This window comes from Chiloscyllium plagiosum, unplaced genomic scaffold (genome assembly GCF_037043375.1).
Source record: "Chiloscyllium plagiosum isolate Xiang-an unplaced genomic scaffold, Cpla_swu_hap1 HiC_scaffold_7, whole genome shotgun sequence".
Classification (NCBI taxonomy): Eukaryota; Metazoa; Chordata; class Chondrichthyes; order Orectolobiformes; family Hemiscylliidae; genus Chiloscyllium; species Chiloscyllium plagiosum.
This window is the reverse complement of record NW_028270145.1, coordinates 111999253-112023470: the sequence shown is the minus strand read 5'-3', so window position 1 is coordinate 112023470 and position 24218 is coordinate 111999253. Positions and strand designations below refer to the sequence as shown.

Sequence of the window (24218 nt, the reverse complement as noted above, 5' to 3'; positions counted from 1 at the left end):
TCTTGTGGAGCATTGGTAGTACCTTTGAGCTAGGAGACCGGGTTCAAGCCCCACCTGCTCCAGAGGCATGTAATACCATCTTAGCTTTTCAAAGTTAATGTGGAGCTTTAAAAACTGGAATGGACTCTGTAGCTTAGCCAACGCTTACTGGAAGCTGGCCATCTGCAGAACTACCAGTCAGCAGTCAATCAATTTGTGATTATTAACTGAATCTCTAACTGCTGGGAGCTGACTGAGCATTTGTAGATTAGGAGTGGCTTGTAAAGGTGTAATAAAACAGGACCTGCTGATACACAAAGGATTCATAAACAAGCTGACTTCGCAAACAGAGTGCAATTGTTGGGAATTCACTGCAGGAAGTGCTGCTTTGTGCCTTCCATTTTTGTAATCGATCATTTTACAGGTAAGTAACTGATTAAATTTACCCAAAACTAAAGCTAAGATTAAGTAATTAGTTAAAAGATTGATAACTAGAGAAGTTGAGTACGCAAACAGCCGTTAATCAATCGAATGCATTAAACAGGGCTGTACAGGGGAAGCAATGCGTCTGGCCTGACGCATGGTGGAGAGTGTGAAGATCAGTGTCTGGAGGATCCGCAATGTGGACTTGCTGGTGTTGAACTGGGGCGGACAAAGTCAAAAGTCACATGATACCAGGTTATAGCCCAACAGGTTTATTTGAAATCACAAGCTTTCAGAACACTGTCCCTTTGTCAGATGAAGTCGCCACTTTCGAATCAACCTATTGGACTATAACCTGATGTCGTGTGACTTCTGACCTTGGAGGACCCTCAGTTTGGAGTTGATGAGCTGGAGCCTGAGGTGCAGGCTTTTCAGAATGTGGCGCTGAGGGGACTGCTATCCATCATGGGTAGGTCAAAGAGGCAAGTCCCCTTTGTCCTACCCATGGTGGCACAGTGGTTAGCACTGCTGCCTCACAGCACCAGAGACCTGGGTTCAATTCCTGCCTCAGGCAACTGTCTGTGCGGAGTTTGCACATTCTCCCCGTGTCTGCGTGGGTTTCCTCCGGGTGCTCCGGTTTCCTCCCACAGTCTAAAGATGTGCGGGTTAAGTGAATTGGCCATGCTAAGTTGCTCAGAATGTTAGCTGAAGGGGTAAGTTTGGGGAATGGGTCTGGGTGAGTTGCTCTTCTGAGGGTCGGCGTGGACTTGCTGGGCCGAAGGGCCTGTTTCCACACTGTAGGGAATCTAATCCTGAATACACCTCAGCCAGAACAGCTCTGTCTGCAGCGAGAGAAACCATTCCAGCCCAGTGGAGAGACAAAAGGTAAAGTCACCATAGTCTATAGGACCACTTTTCTCATTAGAGAGAGGCAACTAGTGGTGGTTTATTCTGCAGGTCACCGCAGCTCAGGTGAAGGAAGAGTTTGAGAAGGAGAGTCTTTCATGGTAACCTCACCATCAACATCACTCAGCATTACAAACCAGCCATCCAGCCAACTGAGCTAAGTGACAGGCCAGGGATCCTTGGATCAGAGATGGCCAAGGGATAATCTGATTGAAGGCGACAAGATCATGAGGGACTTTGATATGGGGAATAGGAACAAACCTTTTCCTCTCAATGGAGGGCCCTATTACCAGAAATCATAGGATGATTAGAATCATAGAATCAATCATAGAATCCCTATAGTGTGGAAGCAGACCATTCAACCCATCGAGTCCACACCAACCCTCCAAAGACCATTAGATAGTTTTAAGGATTTTTCTTTATCACTCAGAGGTTTGGGAGGTATTTGGAACTCGCTCCCTTAAAATGCTATCGAGACAGGAACCAACACAATGTCTATGAAATGTTTAGGTGATCATTTGAAGTTCGAGAGCACATAAGGATATAAGCCAAGTGCTGGAAGATGAGATTAGAGTGATAGGTGCTGGATGACCAGTGCAAACATGATGGGCTGAAGGGCCTCTGTGCATGCTATATTGCTCCTCGAATATGACTCTATAAGAACGAGTCAAGTGACCACCTCTTCCCAGGATTGAGAGAGTGACCAACCTTACAAAAACAGTTAGAGAGACCACCCCAACCCCAGGGACAGTCAGAGAGACCACCCCAACCTCAGGGACAGTCAGAGAGACCACCCCAACCCCAGGGACAGTCAGAGAGACCACCCCAACCCCAGGGACAGTCAGAGAGACCACCCCAACCCCAGGGACAGTCAGAGAGACCACCCCAACCCCAGGGACAGTCAGAGAGACCACCCTTTCCCCCCATGGATGGACAGAGTGACCAACCCCTTTTTAGGGGTGTGGTAGGGCTGGGGTGAATGTGTTTTGAGGGTGGGGGTGCGTTGAGTGTGTTGCGGTGTAGGGGGTGAGTGTGGTTTGCAGTGGGGGTGGGTGAGTGTGTTTTGGGAGGGTGTGTTTTGGGGGTGAGGGTGAGTGTGTTTTGGGGGTGGGGGTGGGGTGAGTGTGTTTTGGGGGTGAGTGTGCTTTGGGGTGGGGGTGGGGTGAGTGTGTTTTGGGGGGGTGGGGTGAGTGTGTTTTGGGGGTGAGTGTGTGGGGGTGGGGTGACGGTGTTTTGGGGTGAGTGTATTTTGGGATGGGGGTGGGGTGAGTGGGTTTTGGGGGTGAGTGTGTTTTGGGCTGGGGTGTGTTTTGGTGGTGAATGTGTTTTGGGGAGGGGGTGGGCGTGGGGGAGGGGGTGGACGTGGGGGTGGGGTGAGTGCATTTTGGGGGTGGGGTGAGTGTGTTTTGGGGTTGAGTGTGTTTTGGGGGTGAGTGTGTTTTGGGGTTGGGTGAGTGTGTTTTGGGGTTGAGTGTGTTTTGGGGTGAGTGTGTTTTGGGGTGGGGGTGGGGTCAGTGTGTGTTGGGGTCAGTGTGTTTTGGGGATGAATGTGTTTTGGGGTGGGGTTGAGGATGGGGTGAGTGTGTTTTGGGGGTGAGTGTGTTTTGGGGTGGTGGTGGGGTGAGTGTGTTTTGGGGGTGAGTGTGTTTTGGGGTGGGGGGTGGAGTGAGTGTGTTTTGGGGTAAGTATGTTTTGGGGGTGAGTGTGTTTTGGGGTGTGGTGGGGGTGGGGTGAGTGTGTTTTGGGGTGTGGTGGGGGTGGGGTGAGTGTGTTTTGGGGTTGAGTGTGTTTTGGGGGTGAGTGTGTTTTGGGGTGGGGGTGGGGTGAGTGTGTTTTGGGGGTGAGTGTGTTTTGGGGTGGGGTTGAGGATGGGATGAGTGTGTTTTGGGGGTGAGTGGGTTTTGGGGTGGGGTGTATGTGTTTTGGGGTTGAGTATGCTTTGGGGGTGAGTGTGTTTTGGGGTGGTGGTGGGGTGAGTGTGTTTTGGGGGTGAGTGTGTTTTGGGGCGGGGGTGGGGTGAGTGTGTTTTGGGGTGAGTGTGTTTTGGGGGTGAGTGTGTTTTGGGGTGTGGTGGGGGTGAGGTGAGTGTGTTTTGGGGTGTGGTGGGGGTGGGGGTGAGTGTGTTTTGAAGGTGAGTGGGTTTTGGGGTGGGGTGTGTGTTTTTTGGGGTTGAGTGTGTTTTGGGGGTGATTGTGTTTTGGGGTGGGGTGAGTGTGTTTTGGGGTGGAGTGTGTTTTGGGGGTGAATGTGTTTTGGGGGAGAGGGTGGGCGCGGGGGTGGGGTGAGTTTTTTTGGGGGGTGAGTGTGTTTTGCGGGTGGGGGTGGGGTGAGTGTGTTTGAGGGTGGGGGTGGTATGAGAGTGTTTTGGGGGTAAGTGTGTTTGGGGGTGGGGAAGGGGTGAGTGTGTTTTGGGGGTGTGCGTGTTTTGGGGGTGGGTTGGGGTGGGTGCGTTTTGGGATTGGGTGGGGTGAGTGTGTTTTGGGGTGGGGTGAGTGTGTTTTGGGGTGGGGTGAGTGTGTTATGGGGGTGAGTATGTTTTGGGGGTGGGTTGGGGTGGGTGCGTTTTGGGATTGGGTGGGGTGAGTGTGTTTTGGGGTGGGGTGAGTGTGTTTTGGGGTGGGGTGAGTGTGTTTTGGGGTGAGTGTGTTTTGGGGCTGGGGTTGGGGTGTGGGTGTTTTGCGGGTGGGGGTGAGTGTGTTTTGGGGGTGGGTGTGTTTTGGGATTGGGTGGGGTGAGTGTGTTTTGGGGTGGGGTGGGTGTGTTTTGGGGGTAGTGGTGGGGTGGGGGTGTTTTGGGGGTGGGTGTGATTTGCGGGTGGGGGTGTTTTGGGGGTGGGGGTGAGTATGTTTTGGGGTTGGGGGTGTTTTGGGGGTGGGATTGGGGTGGGGGTGTTTTGCGGGTGGGGGTGAGTGTGTTTTGGGGGTGGGGGTGTTTTGGGGGTGGGGTGGGGGTGTTTTGCAGGTGAGGGTGAGTGTGTTTTGGGGGTGGGGATGTTTTGGGCATGGGGGTGAGTGTGTTTTGGGTGTGGGTGTGTTTTGGGGGTGGGAGTGGGTAGGGTGTGTTTTGGGGTGGGGGTGGGATGAGGTTTTTTGGTGATGAGTGTGTTTTGGGGTGGAGGTGGGGTGGGTGTGTTTTGGGGTGAGTATGTTTTGGGGTGTGGGTGGGGTGGGTGTGTTTTGGGGGTGAGTGTGTTTTGGGGTGGGGGTGGGGTCAGTGTGTTTGGGGGGGGTGTTTTGGGGTGGGGCTGGGGTGAGTGTGTTTTGGGGTGTATGATATGGGGGTGAGGGTGGGTGTGTTTTGGGAGTGAGTGTGTTTTGCGGGTGGGGGTGGGGTGAGTGTGTTTGAGGGTGGGGGTGGGGTGAGTGTGTTTTGGGGGTGAGTGTGTTTTGGGGTGGGGGTGGGGTGAGTGTGTTTTGGGGGTGAGTGTGTTTTGGGGTGAAGGTAGGGTGGGTGTGTTTTGGGGGTGAGTATGTTTTGGGGTGTGGGTGGGGTGGGTGTGTTTTGGGGGTGAGTGTGTTTTGGGGTGAGTGTGTTTTGGGGTCAGTGTGTTTTGGGGGTGAGTGTGTTTTGGGGTGAGTGTGTTTTGGGGTCAGTGTGTTTTGGGGGTGAGTGTGTTTTGGGGTGGGGTTGAGGATGGGGTGAGTGTGTTTTGGGGGTGAGTGTGTTTTGGGGTGGTGGTGGGGTGAGTGTGTTTTGGAGGTGAGTGTTTTGGGATGGGGGTGGGGTGAGTGGGTTTTGGGGGTGAGTGTGTTTTGGGGTGGGGTGAGTGTGTTTTGGGGTGGGGTGAGTGTGTTTTGGGCTGGAGTGTGTTTTGGTGGTGAATGTGTTTTGGGGAGGGGGTGGGCATGGGGGAGGGGTTGGACGTGGGGGTGGGGTGAGTGCATTTTGGGGGTGGGGTGAGTGTGTTTTGGGGGTGAGTGTGTTTTGCGGGTGGGGTGTGTGTGTTTTGGGGTTGAGTGTGTTTTGGGGGAGAGTGTGTTTTGGGGTGGGGTGAGTGTGTTTTGGGGTTGAGTGTGTTTTGGGGTGAGTGTGTTTTGGGGTGGGGGTGGGGTCAGTGTGTGTTGGGGTCAGTGTGTTTTGGGGATGAATGTGTTTTGGGGTGGGGTTGAGGATGGGGTGAGTGTGTTTTGGGGGTGAGTGTGTTTTGGGGTGGTGGTGGGGTGAGTGTGTTTTGCGGGTGAGTGTGTTTTGGGGTGGGGGGTGGGGTGAGTGTGTTTTGGGCTGGAGTGTATTTTGGTGGTGAATGTGTTTTGGGGAGGGGGTGGGCATGAGGGAGGGGGTGGACGTGGGGGTGGGGTGAGTGTGTTTTGCGGGTGGGGTGTGTGTGTTTTGGGGTTGAGTGTGTTTTGGGGGTGAGTGTGTTTTGGGGTGGGGTGAGTGTGTTTTGGGGTTGAGTGTGTTTTGGGGTGAGTGTGTTTTGGGGTGGGGGTGGGGTCAGTGTGTGTTGGGGTCAGTGTGTTTTGGGGATGAATGTGTTTTGGGGTGGGGTTGAGGATGGGGTGAGTGTGTTTTGGGGGTGAGTGTGTTTTGGGGTGGGGTTGAGGATGGGGTGAGTGTGTTTTGGGGGTGAGTGTGTTTTGGGGTGGTGGTGGGGTGAGTGTGTTTTGGGGGTGAGTGTGTTTTGGGGTGGGGGGTGGGGTGAGTGCATTTTGGGGGTGGGGTGAGTGTGTTTTGGGGTTGAGTGTGTTTTGGGGGTGAGTGTGTTTTGGGGTTGGGTGAGTGTGTTTTGGGGTTGAGTGTGTTTTGGGGTGAGTGTGTTTTGGGGTGGGGGTGGGGTCAGTGTGTGTTGGGGTCAGTGTGTTTTGGGGATGAATGTGTTTTGGGGTGGGGTTGAGGATGGGGTGAGTGTGTTTTGGGGGTGAGTGTGTTTTGGGGTGGTGGTGGGGTGAGTGTGTTTTGGGGGTGAGTGTGTTTTGGGGTGGGGGGTGGAGTGAGTGTGTTTTGGGGTAAGTATGTTTTGGGGGTGAGTGTGTTTTGGGGTGTGGTGGGGGTGGGGTGAGTGTGTTTTGGGGTGTGGTGGGGGTGGGGTGAGTGTGTTTTGGGGTTGAGTGTGTTTTGGGGGTGAGTGTGTTTTGGGGTGGGGTTGAGGATGGGGTGAGTGTGTTTTGGGGGTGAGTGGGTTTTGGGGTGGTGGTGGGGTGAGTGTGTTTTGGGGGTGAGTGTGTTTTGGGGCGGGGGTGGGGTGAGTGTGTTTTGGGGTGAGAGTGTTTTGGGGGTGAGTGTGTTTTGGGGTGTGGTGGCGGTGAGGTGAGTGTGTTTTGGGGTGTGGTGGGGGTGGGGTGAGTGTGTTTTGGGGGTGAGTGGGTTTTGGGGTGGGCTGTGTGTTTTTTGGGGTTGAGTGTGTTTTGGGGGTGATTGTGTTTTGGGGTGGGGTGAGTGTGTTTTGGGGTGGAGTGTGTTTTGGGGGTGAATGTGTTTTGGGGGAGAGGGTGGGCGCGGGGGTGGGGTGAGTGTGTTTTGGGAGTGAGTGTGTTTTGCGGGTGGGTGTGGGGTGAGTGTGTTTGAGGGTGGGGTGGTGTGAGTGTGTTATGGGGGTGAGTGTGTTTTGGGGGTGGGTTGGGGTGGGTGTGTTTTGGGATTGGGTGGGGTGAGTGTGTTTTTGGGTGGGGTGAGTGTGTTTTGGGGTGGGGTGGGGTGGGGGTGTTTTGGGTGTGGGTGTGATTTGCGGGTGGGGGTGGGGTGGTGGTGTTTTGGGGGTGGGGGTGAGTGTGTTTTGGGGGTGGGTGTGTTTTGGGATTGGGTGGGGTGAGTGTGTTTTGGGGTGGGGTGGGTGTGTTTTGGGGGTAGTGATGGGGTGGGGGTGTTTTGGGGGTGGGGGTGAGTGTGTTTTGGGGGTGGGTGTGTTTTGGGATTGGGTGGGGTGAGTGTGTTTTGGGGTGGGGTGGGTGTGTTTTGGGGGTAGTGATGGGGTGGGGGTGTTTTGGGGCTGGGGGTGAGTGTGTTTTGGGGGTGGGGGTGTTTTGGGGGTGGGGTGAGTGTGTTTTGGGGGTGGGGGTGTTTTGGGGGTGTGGTTGGGGTGGGGGTGTTTTGCGGGTGGGGGTGGGTGTGTTTTGGGAGTGGGTGTGTTTTTGGGGTGGGGTGGGGGTGTTTTGCGGGTGGGGGTGAGTGTGTTTTGGGGGTGGGTGTGTTTTGGGGGTGGGGTGTTTTGGGCATGGGGGTGAGTGTGTTTTGGGGGTGGGGGTGTTTTGGGGGTGAGTGTGTTTTGGGGGTGAGTGTGTTTTGGGGGTGGGGGTGTTTTGGGGGTGAGTGTGTTTTGGGGGTGAGTGTGTTTTGGGTGTGGTTGTGTTTTGGGGATGGGGTGAGTGTGTTTTGGGGGTGGGAGTAGGTAGGGTGTGTTTTGGGGTGGGGGTGGGATGAGGTTTTTTGGGGGTGAGTGTCTTTTGGGGGTGGAGGTGGGGTGGGTGTGTTTTGGGGGTGAGTGTGTTTTGGGGTGGGGGTGGGGTGGGTGTGTTTTGGGGGTGAGTGTGTTTTGGGGGTGGAGGTGGGGTGGGTGTGTTTTGGGGGTGAGTGTGTTTTGGGGTGGAGGTGGGGTGGGTGTGTTTTGGGGATGAGTGTGTTTTGGGGTGGAGGTGGGGTGGGTGTGTTTTGGGGGTGGGTGTGTTTTGGGGGTGGGGGTGGGATGAGGTTTTTTGGGGGTGAGTGTGTTTTGGGGTGGAGGTGGGGTGGGTGTGTTTTGGGGGTGAGTGTGTTTTGGGGTGGAGGTGGGGTGGGTGTGTTTTGGGGGTGAGTGTGTTTTGGGGGTGGAGGTGGGGTGGGTGTGTTTTGGGGGTGAGTGTGTTTTGGGGTGGAGGTGGGGTGGGTGTGTTTTGGGGGTGAGTGTGTTTTGGGGTGGAGGTGGGGTGGGTGTGTTTTGGGGGTGGGTGTGTTTTGGGGGTGGGGGTGGGATGAGGTTTTTTGGGGGTGAGTGTGTTTTGGGGTGGAGGTGGGGTGGGTGTGTTTTGGGGGTGAGTGTGTTTTGGGGTGGAGGTGGGGTGGGTGTGTTTTGGGGGTGAGTGTGTTTTGGGGTGGGGGTGTGGTGTAGTTTGTTTTGGGGGTGTGTTTTGGGGTGGGGGTGGAGTGAGTGTGTTGTGTGGGTGTATGTTTTGGGGGTGAGGGTGAGTGTGTTTTGGGAGTGAGTGTGTTTTGCGGGTGGTGGGGTGAGTGTGTTTGAGGGTGGGGTTGGTGTGAGTGTGTTTTGGGGGTGAGTATGTTTTGGGGTGTGGGTGGGGTGGGTGTGTTTTGGGGGTGAGTGTGTTTTGGGGTGGAAGTGCGATGAGTGTGTTTTGGGGGTGTGTGTTTGGGGGTGGGGGTGGGGTGAGTGTGTTTTGGGGGTGTATGTTTTGGGGGTGGGGGTGAGTGTGTTTTGGGAGTGAGTGTGTTTTGCGGGTGGGGGTGGGGTGAGTGTGTTTTGGGGGTAAGTGTGTTTGGGGGTGGGGAAGGGGTGAGTGTGTTTTGAGGGTGTGCGTGTTTTGGGGTGGGGGTGGGGTGAGTGTGTTTTGGGGGTGAGTGTGTTTTGGGGGTGGGTTGGGGTCGGTGTGTTTTGGGGGTGAGTGTGTTTTGGGGTGGAGGTGGGGTGGGTGTGTTTTGGGGGTGAGTGTGTTTTGGGGTGGGGGTGTGGTGTAGTTTGTTTTGGGGGTGTGTTTTGGGGTGGGGGTGGAGTGAGTGTGTTGTGTGGGTGTATGTTTTGGGGGTGAGGGTGAGTGTGTTTTGGGAGTGAGTGTGTTTTGCGGGTGGTGGGGTGAGTGTGTTTGAGGGTGGGGTTGGTGTGAGTGTGTTTTGGGGGTGAGTATGTTTTGGGGTGTGGGTGGGGTGGGTGTGTTTTGGGGGTGAGTGTGTTTTGGGGTGGAAGTGCGATGAGTGTGTTTTGGGGGTGTGTGTTTGGGGGTGGGGGTGGGGTGAGTGTGTTTTGGGGGTGTATGTTTTGGGGGTGGGGGTGAGTGTGTTTTGGGAGTGAGTGTGTTTTGCGGGTGGGGGTGGGGTGAGTGTGTTTTGGGGGTAAGTGTGTTTGGGGGTGGGGAAGGGGTGAGTGTGTTTTGAGGGTGTGCGTGTTTTGGGGTGGGGGTGGGGTGAGTGTGTTTTGGGGGTGAGTGTGTTTTGGGGGTGGGTTGGGGTCGGTGTGTTTTGGGATTGGGTGGGGGTGAGTGTGTTTTGGGGTGGGGTGAGTGTGTTTTGGGGTGGGGTAGGGTGGGGGTGTTTTGGGTGTGGGTGTGATTTGCGGGTGAGGGTGGGGCGGGGGTGTTTTGGGGGTGGGGGTGAGTGTGTTTTGGGGGTGGGTGTGTTTTTGGGGTGGGGTTGGGGTGTGGGTGTTTTGGGGGTGGGTGTGTTTTGGGATTGGGTGGGGTGAGTGTGTTTTGGGGTGGGGTGGGTGTGTTTTGGGGGTAGTGATGGGGTGGGGGTGTTTTGGGGCTGGGGGTGAGTGTGTTTTGGGGGTGGGGGTGTTTTGGGGGTGGGGTGAGTGTGTTTTGGGGGTGGGGGTGTTTTGGGGGTGTGGTTGGGGTGGGGGTGTTTTGCGGGTGGGGGTGGGTGTGTTTTGGGAGTGGGTGTGTTTTTGGGGTGGGGTGGGGGTGTTTTGCGGGTGGGGGTGAGTGTGTTTTGGGGGTGGGTGTGTTTTGGGGGTGGGGTGTTTTGGGCATGGGGGTGAGTGTGTTTTGGGGGTGGGGGTGTTTTGGGGGTGAGTGTGTTTTGGGGGTGAGTGTGTTTTGGGGGTGGGGGTGTTTTGGGGGTGAGTGTGTTTTGGGGGTGAGTGTGTTTTGGGTGTGGTTGTGTTTTGGGGATGGGGTGAGTGTGTTTTGGGGGTGGGAGTGGGTAGGGTGTGTTTTGGGGTGGGGGTGGGATGAGGTTTTTTGGGGGTGAGTGTCTTTTGGGGGTGGAGGTGGGGTGGGTGTGTTTTGGGGGTGAGTGTGTTTTGGGGTGGGGGTGGGGTGGGTGTGTTTTGGGGGTGAGTGTGTTTTGGGGGTGGAGGTGGGGTGGGTGTGTTTTGGGGGTGAGTGTGTTTTGGGGTGGAGGTGGGGTGGGTGTGTTTTGGGGATGAGTGTGTTTTGGGGTGGAGGTGGGGTGGGTGTGTTTTGGGGGTGGGTGTGTTTTGGGGGTGGGGGTGGGATGAGGTTTTTTGGGGGTGAGTGTGTTTTGGGGTGGAGGTGGGGTGGGTGTGTTTTGGGGGTGAGTGTGTTTTGGGGTGGAGGTGGGGTGGGTGTGTTTTGGGGGTGAGTGTGTTTTGGGGGTGGAGGTGGGGTGGGTGTGTTTTGGGGGTGAGTGTGTTTTGGGGTGGAGGTGGGGTGGGTGTGTTTTGGGGGTGAGTGTGTTTTGGGGTGGAGGTGGGGTGGGTGTGTTTTGGGGGTGGGTGTGTTTTGGGGGTGGGGGTGGGATGAGGTTTTTTGGGGGTGAGTGTGTTTTGGGGTGGAGGTGGGGTGGGTGTGTTTTGGGGGTGAGTGTGTTTTGGGGTGGAGGTGGGGTGGGTGTGTTTTGGGGGTGAGTGTGTTTTGGGGTGGGGGTGTGGTGTAGTTTGTTTTGGGGGTGTGTTTTGGGGTGGGGGTGGAGTGAGTGTGTTGTGTGGGTGTATGTTTTGGGGGTGAGGGTGAGTGTGTTTTGGGAGTGAGTGTGTTTTGCGGGTGGTGGGGTGAGTGTGTTTGAGGGTGGGGTTGGTGTGAGTGTGTTTTGGGGGTGAGTATGTTTTGGGGTGTGGGTGGGGTGGGTGTGTTTTGGGGGTGAGTGTGTTTTGGGGTGGAAGTGCGATGAGTGTGTTTTGGGGGTGTGTGTTTGGGGGTGGGGGTGGGGTGAGTGTGTTTTGGGGGTGTATGTTTTGGGGGTGGGGGTGAGTGTGTTTTGGGAGTGAGTGTGTTTTGCGGGTGGGGGTGGGGTGAGTGTGTTTTGGGGGTAAGTGTGTTTGGGGGTGGGGAAGGGGTGAGTGTGTTTTGAGGGTGTGCGTGTTTTGGGGTGGGGGTGGGGTGAGTGTGTTTTGGGGGTGAGTGTGTTTTGGGGGTGGGTTGGGGTCGGTGTGTTTTGGGGGTGAGTGTGTTTTGGGGTGGAGGTGGGGTGGGTGTGTTTTGGGGGTGAGTGTGTTTTGGGGTGGGGGTGTGGTGTAGTTTGTTTTGGGGGTGTGTTTTGGGGTGGGGGTGGAGTGAGTGTGTTGTGTGGGTGTATGTTTTGGGGGTGAGGGTGAGTGTGTTTTGGGAGTGAGTGTGTTTTGCGGGTGGTGGGGTGAGTGTGTTTGAGGGTGGGGTTGGTGTGAGTGTGTTTTGGGGGTGAGTATGTTTTGGGGTGTGGGTGGGGTGGGTGTGTTTTGGGGGTGAGTGTGTTTTGGGGTGGAAGTGCGATGAGTGTGTTTTGGGGGTGTGTGTTTGGGGGTGGGGGTGGGGTGAGTGTGTTTTGGGGGTGTATGTTTTGGGGGTGGGGGTGAGTGTGTTTTGGGAGTGAGTGTGTTTTGCGGGTGGGGGTGGGGTGAGTGTGTTTTGGGGGTAAGTGTGTTTGGGGGTGGGGAAGGGGTGAGTGTGTTTTGAGGGTGTGCGTGTTTTGGGGTGGGGGTGGGGTGAGTGTGTTTTGGGGGTGAGTGTGTTTTGGGGGTGGGTTGGGGTCGGTGTGTTTTGGGATTGGGTGGGGGTGAGTGTGTTTTGGGGTGGGGTGAGTGTGTTTTGGGGTGGGGTAGGGTGGGGGTGTTTTGGGTGTGGGTGTGATTTGCGGGTGAGGGTGGGGCGGGGGTGTTTTGGGGGTGGGGGTGAGTGTGTTTTGGGGGTGGGTGTGTTTTTGGGGTGGGGTTGGGGTGTGGGTGTTTTGGGGGTGGGGGTGTTTTGGGATTGGGTGGGGTGAGTGTGTTTTGGGGTGGGGTGGGTGTGTTTTGGGGGTAGTGGTGGGGTGGGGGTGTTTCGGGGTGGGTGTGATTTGCGGGTGGGGGTGTTTTGGGGGTGGGGGTGAGTGTGTTTTGGGGGTGGCGTGTTTTGGGGGTGGGGTTGGGGTGGGGGTGTTTTGCGGGTGGGGGTGAGTGTGTTTTGGGGGTGGGTGTGTTTTGGGGGTGGGGTGGGGGTGCTTTGGGGGTGGGGGTGTTTTGGGGGTGGGGGTGTTTTGGGGGTGAGTGTGTTTTGGGTGTGGGTGTGTTTTGGAGGTGGAGGTGGGGAGGGTGTGTTTTGGGGGTGAGGTGGGATGAGGTTTTTTGGGGATGAGTGTGTTTTGGGGTGGAGGTGGGGAGGGTGTGTTTTGGGGGTGAGTGTGTTTTGGGGTGGAAGTGGGGTGAGTGTGTTTTGGGGGGGTGTGTTTTGGGGTGGGGGTGGGGTGAGTGTGTTTTGGGGGTGATTGTGTTTTGGGGTGGGGTGTGTGTTTTGGGGTGGAGTGTGTTTTGGGGTGGAGGTGGGGAGGGTGTGTTTTGGGGGTGAGTGTGTTTTGGGGTGGAAGTGGGGTGAGTGTGTTTTGGGGGTGTGTGTTTTGGGGTGGGGGTGGGGTGAGTGTGTTTTGGGGGTGATTGTGTTTTGGGGTGGGGTGTGTGTTTTGGGGTGGAGTGTGTTTTGGGGGTGAATGTGTTTTGGGGGAGAGGGTGGGCGCGGGGGTGGGGTGAGTGTGTTTTGGGGGTGAGTGTGTTTTGCGGGTGGGGGTGAGTGTGTTTTGCGGGTGGGGGTGGGGTGAGTGTGTTTGAGGTTGGGGTTGCGGTGAGTGTGTTTTGGGGGTGGAGGTGGCATGAGAGTGTTTTGGGGGTAAGTGTGTTTTGGGGTGGGGGTGGGGTGAGTGTGTTATGGGGGTGAGTGTGTTTTGGGGGTGGGTTGGGGTGGGTGTGTTTTGGGAGTGGGGGTGAGTGTGTTTTGGGGTGGGGTGAGTGTGTTTTGGGGTGGGTGTGTTTTGGGGGTGGGGTTGGGGTGTGGGTGTTTTGCGGGTGGGGGTGTGGGTGTTTTGCGGGTGGGGGTGAGTGTGTTTTGGGGGTGGGTGTGTTTTGGGATTGGGTGGGGTGAGTGTGTTTTGGGGTGGGGTGGGTGTGTTTTGGGGGTAGTGGTGGGGTGGGGGTGTTTTGGGGGTGGGTGTGATTTGCGGGTGGGGGTGTTTTGGGGGTGGGATTGGGGTGGGGGTGTTTTGCGGGTGGGGGTGAGTGTGTTTTGGGGGTGGGTGTGTTTTGGAGGTGGGGTGAGTGAGTTTTGGGGGTGGGAGTGGGGAGGGTGTGTTTTGGTTTGGGGGTGGGATGAGGTTTTTTTGGGGGTGAGTGTGTTTTGGGGTGGAGGTGGGGTGGGTGTGTTTTGGGGGTGAGTATGTTTTGGGGAGTGGGTGGGGTGGGTGTGTTTTGGGGGTGAGTGTGTTTTGGGGTGGGGGTGTGGTGTAGTGTGTTTTGGGCGGGGATGTGTTGGGGTGAGGGTGGGGTGAGGGTGTTTTGTGGGTGTATGTTTTGGGGGTGGTCTGAGTGTGTTTTGGGGGTGAGTGTGTTTTGGGGTGGGGGTGGGGTGAGTGTGTTTTGGGGGTGAGTGTGTTTTGGGGTGGGGGTGGGGTGAGTGTGTTTTGGGGGTGAGTGTGTTTTGGGGTGGAGGTGTTTTGGGGGTGAGTATGTTTTGGGGTGTGGGTGGGGTGGGTGTGTTTTGGGGGTGAGTGTGTTTTGGGGTGGAAGTGGGGTGAGTGTGTTTTGGGGATGTGTGTTTTGGGGTGGGGTGGGGTGAGTGTGTTTTGGGGGTGTATGTTTTGGGGGTGGGGGTTAGTGTGTTTTGGGAGTGAGTGTGTTTTGCGGGTGGGGGTGGGGTGAGTGTGTTTTGGGGGTGAGTGTGTTTTGGGGTGGAGGTGGTGTGAGTGTGTTTTGGGGGTGCGTGTGTTTTGCGGGTGGGGGTGGGGTGAGTGTGTTTGAGGGTGGGGGTGGGGTGAGTGTGTTTTGGGGTGGGGGTGGGGTGAGTGTGTTTTGGGGGTAAGTGTGTTTGGGGGTGGGGAAGGGGTGAGTGTGTTTTGGGGGTGTGCGTGTTTTGGGGTGGGGGTGGGGTGAGTGTGTTTTGGGGGTGAGTGTGTTTTCGGGGTGGGTTGGGGTGGGTGTGTTTTCGGGGTAGTGGTGGGGTGGGGGTGTTTTGGGGGTGGGTTTGATTTGCGGGTGGGGGTGGGGTGGAGGTGTTTTGGGGGTGGGGGTGAGTGTGTTTTGGGGGTGGGCGTGTTTTGGGGGTGGTGTTGTGGTGGGGGTGTTTTGCGGGTGGGGGTGAGTGTGTTTTGGGGGTGGGTGTGTTTTGGGGTGGGGGTGGGGTGAGTGTGTTTTGGGGGATGTATGTTTTGGGGGTGAGTGTGTTTTTGGTGTGGGGGTGAGTGTGTTTTGGGGGTGGGGGTGAGTATGTTTTGGGGGTGTGTGTGTTTTGGGGTGGGGGTGAGTGTGTTTTGGGGGTGAGTGTGTTTTGGGGGTGGGAGTGAGTGTGTTTTGGGGGTGGGGGTGAGTGTGTTTTGGGAGTGAGTGTGTTTTGCGGGTGGGGGTGGGGTGAGTGTGTTTTGGGGGTGAGTGTGTTTTGGGGTGGGGGTGGTGTGAGTGTGTTTTGGGGGTGGGGGTGGGGTGAGTGTGTTTGAGGGTGGGGGTAGGGTGAGTGTGTTTTGGGGGTGTATGTTTTGGAGGTGTGTGTGTTTTGGGGGTGGGGGTGAGTGTGTTTTGGGAATGGGGGTGAGTGTGTTTTGGGGTGAGTATGTTTTGGGGTGGGGTGGGGTGAGTGTGTTTTGGGGGTGTATGTTTTGGAGGTGTGTGTGTTTTGGGGGTGGGGGTGAGTGTGTTTTGGGAATGGGGGTGAGTGTGTTTTGGGGTGAGTGTGCTTAGGGGGTGGGGGTGTTTTGGGGTGGAGGTGTTTTGGGGTGGAGGTGTTTTGGGGATGGGGGTGAGTGTGTTTTGGGGGTGGGGGTGTTTTGGGGATGGGGGTGAGTGTGTTTTGGGTGTGGGTGTGTTTTGGGGGTGGGGTGAGTGTGTTTTGGGGGTGGGAGTGGGGAGGGTGTGTTTTGGGGTGGGGGTGGGATGAGGTTTTTTGGGGGGTGAGTGTGTTTTGGGGTGGAGGTGGGGAGGTTGTGTTTTGGGGTGGGGGTGGGATGAGGATTTTTTGGGGGTGAGTGTGTTTTGGGGTGGAGGTGGGGTGGGGTGAGTTTTGGGGTTGAGCGTGTTTTGGGGTGGGGGTGTGGTGAGTGTGTTTTGGGCGGGCGGGTTTTGCGGTGGGGGTGGGTTGAGTGTGTTTTGGGGGTGTATGTTTTGGGGGTGGGGGTGAGTGTTTTTGGGAGTGGGGGTGAGTGTGTTTTGGGGGTGAGTGTGTTTTGGGGGTGGGGGTGAGTGTGTTTTTGGGGTGTGTGTTTTGGAGGTGGGGGTGGGGTGAGTGTGTTTTGGGGGTGAGTGTGTTTTGGGGTGGGGGTGGGGTGAGTGTGTTTTGGGGATGTATGTTTTGGGGGTGAGTGTGTTTTTGGTGTGGGGGTGAGTGTGTTTTTGGAGAGGGGGTGAGTGTGTTTTGGGGGTGAGTGTGTTTTAGGGGTGGGGGTGTGTGTGCTTTGGGGGTGGGGTGAGTATGATTTGGGGGTGAGTGTGTTTTGGGGTGGGGGTGAGTGTGTTTTGGGGGTGAGTGTGTTTTGCGGGTGGGAGTGAGTGTGTTTTGGGGGTGGGGGTGAGTGTGTTTTGGGAGTGAGTGTGTTTTGCGGGTGGGGGTGGGGTGAGTGTGTTTTGGGGGTGAGTGTGTTTGGGGGTGGGGAAGGGGTGAGTGTGTTTTGGGGGTGAGTGTGTTTTGGGGGTGGGTTGGGGTGGGTGTGTTTTGGGATTGGGTGGGGTGAGTGTGTTTTGGGGTGGGGTGAGTGTGTTTTGGGGTGGGGTGGGGTGAGTGTGTTTTGGGGTGGGTGTGTTTTGGGGGTAGTGGTGGGGTGGAGGTGTTGTGGGGGTGGGTTTGATTTGCGGGTGGGGGTGGGGTGGGGGTGTTTTGGGGGTGGGGGTGAGTGTGTTTTTGGGTGGGTGTGTTTTGGGGGTAGGGTGGGGGTGTTTTGCGGATGGGGGTGAGTGTGTTTTGGGGGTGGGGGTGTTTTGGGGGTGGGGGTGTTTTGGGCATGGGGTGAGTGTGTTTTGGGTGTGGGTGTGTTTTGGGGGTGGGGTGAGTGTGTTTAGGGGGTGGGAGTGGGGAGGGTGTGTTTTGGGCTGGGGTTGTGATGAGGTTTTTTGGGGGGTGAGTGTGTTTTGGGGTGGAGGTGGGGTGGGTGCGTTTTGGGGTGGGGGTGGGATGAGGTTTTTTGGGGGGTGAGTGTGTTTTGGGGTGGAGGTGGGGAGGGTGTGTTTTGGGGTGGGGGTGGGATGAGGTTTTTTTGGGGGTGAGTGTGTTTTGGTGTGGAGGTGGGGTGGGTGTGTTTTGGGAGTGAGTGTGTTTTGGGGTGGGGGTGGGGTGAGTGTGTTTTGGGGGTGTGTGTTTTGGGTTGGGGGTGGGGTGTGTGTGTTTTGGGGGTGTATGTTTTGGGGGTGGGTGTGAGTGTGTTTTGGGAGTGGGGGTGAGTGTGTTTTGGGGGTGAGTGTGTTTTGGGGGTGGGGGTGAGTGTGTTTTGGGGGTGAGTGTGTTTTGGGGTGGGGGTGAGGTGAGTGTGTTTTGGGGATGTATGTTTTTGGGGTGAGTGTGTTTTTGGTGTCGGGGTGAGTCTGTTTTCGGAGTGGGGGTGAGTGTGTTTTGGGGGTGAGTGTGTTTTGTGGATGGGGGTGTCTGTTTTGGGGGTGAGTGTGTTTTGGGGGTGGGGTGAGTGTGTTTTGGGGGTGAGTGTGTTTTAGGGGTGGGGGTGAGTATGTTTTGGGGGTGAGTGTATTTTGGGGTGGGGGTGAGTGTGTTTTGGGGGTGAGTGTGTTTTGGGGTTGGGAGTGAGTGTGTTTTGGGGGTGGGGTTGAGTGTGTTTTGGGGGGGTGTTTTGGAGGTGGGGGTGGTGTGAGTGTGTTTGGGGGGGTGTGTTTTGGGGGTGAGGGTGAGTGTGTTTTGGGGGGTGTGTGTTTTGGAGGTGGGGTGAGTGTGTTTTGGGGGTGTGGGTGTGTGTTTTCGGGGTGAATGTGTTTTGGGGGTGGGGTTGTGTGTTTTGGGGGTGAGTGTGTTTTGCGGGTGGGGGTGAGTGTGTTTTGGGGGTGGGGGTGAAGTGGGGGTGTTTTGGGGGTGGGAGTGGGGAGGGTGTGTTTTGGGGTGTGGGTGGGGTGGGTGTGTTTTGGGGTGAGTGTGTTTTGGGGTGGAGGTAGGGTGGGTGTGTTTTGGGGTGAGTATGTTTTGGGGTGTGGGTGGGGTGGGTGTGTTTTGGGGTGAGTGTGTTTTGGGGTGGGGTGGGTTGAGTGTGTTTTGGGAGTGTGTGTTTTGGGGTGGGGGTGGGGTGATCGTGTTTTGGGGGTGTATGTTTTGGAGGTGAGTGTGTTTTGGGGGTGGGGGTGAGTGTGTTTTGGGAGTGGGGTTGAGTGTGTTTTGGGGTGAGTGTGTTTAGGGGGTGGGGGTGAGTGTGTTTTGGGGGTGGGGGTGTTTTGGGGTGGGGGTGTTTTGGGGATGGGGGTAAGTGTGTTTTGGGTGAGGGTGTGTTTTGGGGGTGGGGTGAGTGTGTTTTGGGGGTGGGAGTGGGGAAGGTGTGTTTTTGGGTGGGGGTGGGATGAGGTTTTTTGGGGGGTGAGTGTGTTTTGGAGTGGAGGTGGGGTGGGTGTGTTTTGCGGTGGGGGTGGGATGAGATTTCTTTGGGGGTGAGTGTGTTTTGGGGTGGGTGTGTTTTGGGGGTGAGTATGTTTTGGGGTGTGGGTGGGGTGGGTGTGTTTTGGGGTTGAGTGTGTTTTGGGGTGAGGCTGGGGTGAGTCTGTTTGGGGGGGTGTTTTGGGGTGGAGGTGGGGTGAGTGTGTTTTGGGGGTGTAAGTTTTGGGGTTGGGGGTGAGTGTGTTTTGGGGGTGAGTGTGTTTTGGGGGTGGGGGTGAGTGTGTTTTGGGGTGAGTGTGTTTTGGAGGTGGGGGTGGGGTGAGTGTGTTTTGGGGGTGAGTGTGTTTTGGGGTGGGGGTGGGGTGAGTGTGTTTTGGGGATGTATGTTTAGGGGGTGAGTGTGTTTTTGGTGTCGGGGTGAGTCTGTTTTCGGAGTGGGGGTGAGTGTGTTTTGGGGGTGTGGGTGTGTGTTTTCGGGGTGAGTGTGTTTTGGGGGTGGGGTTGTGTGTTTTGGGGGTGAGTGTGTTTTGGGGGTGGGGGTGAGTGTGTTTTGGGGGTGAGTGTGTTTTGGGGGTGGGGGTGAGTGTGTTTTGGGGGTGAGTGTGTTTTGGAGGTGGGGGTGGTGTGAGTGTGTTTTGGGGGTGAGTGTGTTTTGGGGTGGGGTGGGGTGAGTGTGTTTTGGGGATGTATGTTTTGGGGGTGAGTGTGTTTTTGGTGTGGGGGTGAGTGTGTTTTGGGAGTGGGGGTGAGTGTGTTTTGGGGGTGAGTGTGTTTTGGGGTGGGGGTGAGGTGAATGTGTTTTGGGGATGTATGTTTTTGGGGTGAGTGTGTTTTTGGTGTCGGGGTGAGTCTGTTTTCGGAGTGGGGGTGAGTGTGTTTTGGGGGTGAGTGTGTTTTGTGGTTGGGGGTGTGTGTTTTGGGGGTGAGTGTGTTTTCGGGGTGGGGTGAGTGTGTTTTGGGGGTGAGTGTGTTTTAGGGGTGGGGGTGAGTATGTTTTGGGGGTGAGTGTATTTTGGGGTGGGGGTGAGTGTGTTTTGGGGGTGATTGTGTTTTGGGGTTGGGAGTGAGTGTGTTTTGGGGGTAGGGTTGAGTGTGTTTTGGGGGGGTGTGTGTTTTGGAGGTGGGGGTGAGTGTGTTTTGGGGTGAGTGTGTTTTGGAGGTGGGGGTGGTGTGAGTGTGTTTTGGGGGTGAGTGTGTTTTGGGGTGGGGGTGGGGTGAGTGTGTTTTGGGGATGTATGTTTTGGGGGTGAGTGTGTTTTTGGTGTGGGGGTGAGTGTGTTTTGGGAGTGGGGGTGAGTGTGTTTTTGGGGTGAGTGTGTTTTGGGGGTGGGAGTGAGTGTGTTTTGGGGGTGGGGGTGAGTGTGTTTTGGGGGTGGGGGTGAGTGTGTTTTGGGGATGAGTATGTTTTGGGGGTGGGGGTGGGGTGAGTGTGTGTTGGGGGTGAGTGTGTTTTGGTATGGGGGTGGGGTGAGTGTGTTTTGGGGGTGTATGCTTTGGGGGTGAGTGTGTTTTGGGTGTGGGGGTGAGTGTGTTTTGGGAGTGGGAGTGGGGAGGGTGTGTTTTGGGGTGGGGGTGGGATGAGGTTTTTTTGGGGGGTGAGTGTGTTTTGGGGTGGAGGTGGGGTGGGTGTGTTTTGGGGTGGGGGTGGGATGAGGTTTTTCGGGCGGTGAGTGTGTTTTGGGGTGGAGGTGGGGTGAGCGTGTTTTGGAGGTGTTTGTTTTGGGGGTGAGTGTATTTTGGGGGTGGGGGTGAGTGTGTTTTGGGAGTGGGGGTGAGTGTGTTTTGGGGTGAGTGTGTTTTGGGGATGAGTATGTTTTGGGGGTGGGGGTGGGGTGAGTGTGTTTTGGGGGTAAGTGTGTTTTGGGATGGGGGTGGGGTGAGTGTGTTTTGGGGGTGTATGTTTTGGGGGTGAGTGTGTTTTGGGTGTGGGGGTGAGTGTGTTTTGGGAGTGGGGGTGAAGTGTTTTGGGGGTGAGTGTGTTTTGGGGATGGGGTGTGTGTTTTGGGGGTGAGTGTGTTTTGGGGGTGGGAGTGAGTGTGTTTTGGGGGTGGGGATGAGTGTGTTTTGGGGTTGGGAGTGAGTGTGTTTTGGGGTTGGGGGTGAGTGTGTTTTGGGGTTGGGGGTGAGTGTGTTTTGGGGTTGGGGCTGAGTGTTTTGGGGTTGGAGGTGAGTGTGTTTTGGGGGTGAGTGTGTTTTGGGATGGGGGTGGGGTGAGTGTGATTTGGGTGTGTATGTTTTGGGGTGAGTGTGTTTTGGGGGTGAGTGTGTTTTGGGGTTGGGGTGAGTGTGTTTTGGGGTTGGGGTGAGTGTGTTTTGGGGTTGGGGGTGAGTGTTTTGGGGTTGGGGTGAGTGTGTTTGGGGTTGGGGTGAGTGTGTTTTGGGGTTGGGGGTGAGTGTATTTTGGGGTTGGGGGTGAGTGTGTTTTGGGGTGAGTGTGTTTTGGGGTTGGGGGTGAGTGTTTTGGGGTGAGTGTGTTTTGGGGGTTGGGGTATGTGTTTTGGGGTGGGGTGGGGTGAGTGTGTTTTGGGGGTGTGTGTTTTGGGGTGGGGGTGGGGTGAGCGTGTTTTGGGGGTGAGTGTGTTTTGGGGTTGGGGGTGAGTGTGTTTTGGGAGTGGGGGTGAGTGTGTTTTGGGGGTGAGTGTGTTTTGGAGGTGGGGGTGGGGTGGGTGAGTTTTGGGGTTGAGTGTGTTTTGGGGTAGGGGTGGGGTGAGTTTGTTTTGGGGGTGTGTGTTTTGGGGTGGGGGTGGGTTGAGTGTGTTTTGGGGGTGTATGTTTTGGGGGTGGGGGTGAGTATGTTTTGGGGGTGGGGGTGAGTGTGTTTTGGGGGTGAGTGTGTTTTGGGTGTGGGGGTGGGGTGAGTGTGTTTTGGGGGTGAGTGTGTTTTGGGGTGGGGGTGGGGTGAGTGTGTTTTGGGGATGTATGTTTTGGGGGTGAGTGTGTTTTTGGTGTGGGGGTGAGTGTGTTTTGGGAGAGGGGGTGAGTGTGTTTTGGGGGTGAGTGTGTTTTAGGGGTGGGGGTGAGTGTGTTTTGGGGGTGGGGTTGAGTATGTTTTGGGGGTGAGTGTGTTTTGGGGTGGGGGTGAGTGTGTTTTGGGGGTGAGTGTGTTTTGGGGGTGGGAGTGAGTGTGTTTTGGGGGTAGGGGTGAGTGTGTTTTGGGAGTGAGTGTGTTTTGCGGGTGGGGGTGGGGTGAGTGTGTTTTGGGGGTGAGTGTGTTTTGGGGTGGGGGTGGTGTGAGTGTGTTTTGGGGGTGGGGGTGGGGGTGGGGTGAGTGTGTTTGAGGGTGGGGGTAGGGTGAGTGTGTTTTGGGGTGGGGGTGTGGTGAGTGTGTTTTGGGGTTGAGTGTGTTTGGGGGTGGGGGTGGTATGAGAGTGTTTTGGGGGTAAGTGTGTTTGGGGGTGGGGAAGGGGTGAGTGTGTTTGAGGGTGGGGGTAGGGTGAGTGTGTTTTGGGGTGGGGGTGTGGTGAGTGTATTTTGGGGGTGAGTGTGTTTGGGGGTGGGGGTGGTATGAGAGTGTTTTGGGGGTAAGTGTGTTTGGGGGTGGGGAACGGGTGAGTGTGTTTTGGGGGTGTGCGTGTTTTGGGGTGGGGGTGGTGTGAGTGTGTTTTGGGGGTGAGTGTGTTTTGGGGGTGGGTTGGGGTGGGTGTGTTTTGGGATTGGGTGGGGTGAGTGTGTTTTGGGGTGGGGTGAGTGTGTTTTGGGGTGGGGTGGGGTGAGTGTGTTTTGGGGTGGGTGTGTTTTGGGGGTAGTGGTGGGGTGGGGGTGTTTTGGGGGTGGGTTTGATTTGCGGGTGGGGGTGGGGTGGGGGTGTTTTGGGGGTGGGGGTGAGTGTGTTTTGGGGTTGGGGGTGTTTTGGGGGTGGGGTGGGGGTGTTTTGCGGGTGGGGGTGAGTGTGTTTTGGGGGTGGGTGTGTTTTGGGGGTGAAGTGGGGGTGTTTTGGGGGCAGGAGTGGGGAGGGTGTGTTTTGGGGTGGGGGTGGTTTGAAGTTTTTTTGGGGGTGAGTGTGTTTTGGGGTGGAGGTGGGGTGGGTGTGTTTTGGGGGTGCATGTTTTGGAGGTGTGGGTGGGGTGGGTGTGTTTTGGGGTGAGTGTGTTTTGGGGTAGGGTGGGTTGAGTGTGTTTTGGGAGTGTGTGTTTTGGGGTGGGGGTGGGGTGATCGTGTTTTGGGGGTGTATGTTTTGGAGGTGAGTGTGTTTTGGGGGTGGGGGTGAGTGTGTTTTGGGAGTGGGGTTGTGTGTTTTGGGGGTGAGTGTGTTTTGCGGGTGGGGGTGAGTGTGTTTTGGGGGTGGGGGTGAAGTGGGGGTGTTTTGGGGGTGGGAGCGGGGAGGGTGTGTTTTGGGGTGTGGGTGGGGTGGGTGTGTTTTGGGGTGAGTGTGTTTTGGGGTGGAGGTAGGGTGGGTGTGTTTTGGGGTGAGTATGTTTTGGGGTGTGGGTGGGGTGGGTGTGTTTTGGGGTGAGTGTGTTTTGGGGTGGGGTGGGTTGAGTGTGTTTTGGGAGTGTGTGTTTTGGGGTGGGGGTGGGGTGATCGTGTTTTGGGGGTGTATGTTTTGGAGGTGAGTGTGTTTTGGGGGTGGGGGTGAGTGTGTTTTGGGAGTGGGGTTGAGTGTGTTTTGGGGTGAGTGTGTTTAGGGGGTGGGGGTGAGTGTGTTTTGGGGGTGGGGGTGTTTTGGGGTGGGGGTGTTTTGGGGATGGGGGTAAGTGTGTTTTGGGTGAGGGTGTGTTTTGGGGGTGGGGTGAGTGTGTTTTGGGGGTGGGAGTGGGGAAGGTGTGTTTTTGGGTGGGGGTGGGATGAGGTTTTTTGGGGGGTGAGTGTGTTTTGGAGTGGAGGTGGGGTGGGTGTGTTTTGCGGTGGGGGTGGGATGAGATTTCTTTGGGGGTGAGTGTGTTTTGGGGTGGGTGTGTTTTGGGGGTGAGTATGTTTTGGGGTGTGGGTGGGGTGGGTGTGTTTTGGGGTTGAGTGTGTTTTGGGGTGAGGCTGGGGTGAGTCTGTTTGGGGGGGTGTTTTGGGGTGGAGGTGGGGTGAGTGTGTTTTGGGGGTGTAAGTTTTGGGGTTGGGGGTGAGTGTGTTTTGGGGGTGAGTGTGTTTTGGGGGTGGGGGTGAGTGTGTTTTGGGGTGAGTGTGTTTTGGAGGTGGGGGTGGGGTGAGTGTGTTTTGGGGGTGAGCGTGTTTTGGGGTGGGGGTGGGGTGAGTGTGTTTTGGGGATGTATGTTTAGGGGGTGAGTGTGTTTTTGGTGTCGGGGTGAGTCTGTTTTCGGAGTGGGGGTGAGTGTGTTTTGGGGGTGTGGGTGTGTGTTTTCGGGGTGAGTGTGTTTTGGGGGTGGGGTTGTGTGTTTTGGGGGTGAGTGTGTTTTGGGGGTGGGGGTGAGTGTGTTTTGGGGGTGAGTGTGTTTTGGGGGTGGGGGTGAGTGTGTTTTGGGGGTGAGTGTGTTTTGGAGGTGGGGGTGGTGTGAGTGTGTTTTGGGGGTGAGTGTGTTTTGGGGTGGGGTGGGGTGAGTGTGTTTTGGGGATGTATGTTTTGGGGGTGAGTGTGTTTTTGGTGTGGGGGTGAGTGTGTTTTGGGAGTGGGGGTGAGTGTGTTTTGGGGGTGAGTGTGTTTTGGGGTGGGGGTGAGGTGAATGTGTTTTGGGGATGTATGTTTTTGGGGTGAGTGTGTTTTTGGTGTCGGGGTGAGTCTGTTTTCGGAGTGGGGGTGAGTGTGTTTTGGGGGTGAGTGTGTTTTGTGGTTGGGGGTGTGTGTTTTGGGGGTGAGTGTGTTTTCGGGGTGGGGTGAGTGTGTTTTGGGGGTGAGTGTGTTTTAGGGGTGGGGGTGAGTATGTTTTGGGGGTGAGTGTATTTTGGGGTGGGGGTGAGTGTGTTTTGGGGGTGATTGTGTTTTGGGGTTGGGAGTGAGTGTGTTTTGGGGGTAGGGTTGAGTGTGTTTTGGGGGGGTGTGTGTTTTGGAGGTGGGGGTGAGTGTGTTTTGGGGTGAGTGTGTTTTGGAGGTGGGGGTGGTGTGAGTGTGTTTTGGGGGTGAGTGTGTTTTGGGGTGGGGGTGGGGTGAGTGTGTTTTGGGGATGTATGTTTTGGGGGTGAGTGTGTTTTTGGTGTGGGGGTGAGTGTGTTTTGGGAGTGGGGGTGAGTGTGTTTTTGGGGTGAGTGTGTTTTGGGGGTGGGAGTGAGTGTGTTTTGGGGGTGGGGGTGAGTGTGTTTTGGGGGTGGGGGTGAGTGTGTTTTGGGGATGAGTATGTTTTGGGGGTGGGGGTGGGGTGAGTGTGTGTTGGGGGTGAGTGTGTTTTGGTATGGGGGTGGGGTGAGTGTGTTTTGGGGGTGTATGCTTTGGGGGTGAGTGTGTTTTGGGTGTGGGGGTGAGTGTGTTTTGGGAGT

At 56.3% G+C, this 24218-nt stretch overlaps 1 protein-coding gene across 1 annotated transcript in view; it reads left to right on the top strand.

Moving 5' to 3' along the window:
- The first annotated feature begins 344 nt into the window (after nt 1–344).
- dnpep (aspartyl aminopeptidase) overlaps nt 345–24218 on the top strand; it is a 109004-nt gene continuing 85130 nt past the window's right edge. The window contains exon 1 of the mRNA XM_087989360.1: nt 345–403. The gene's annotated coding sequence lies outside the window, so the exon portion shown is untranslated. The remainder of the gene's footprint in view (nt 404–24218) is intronic.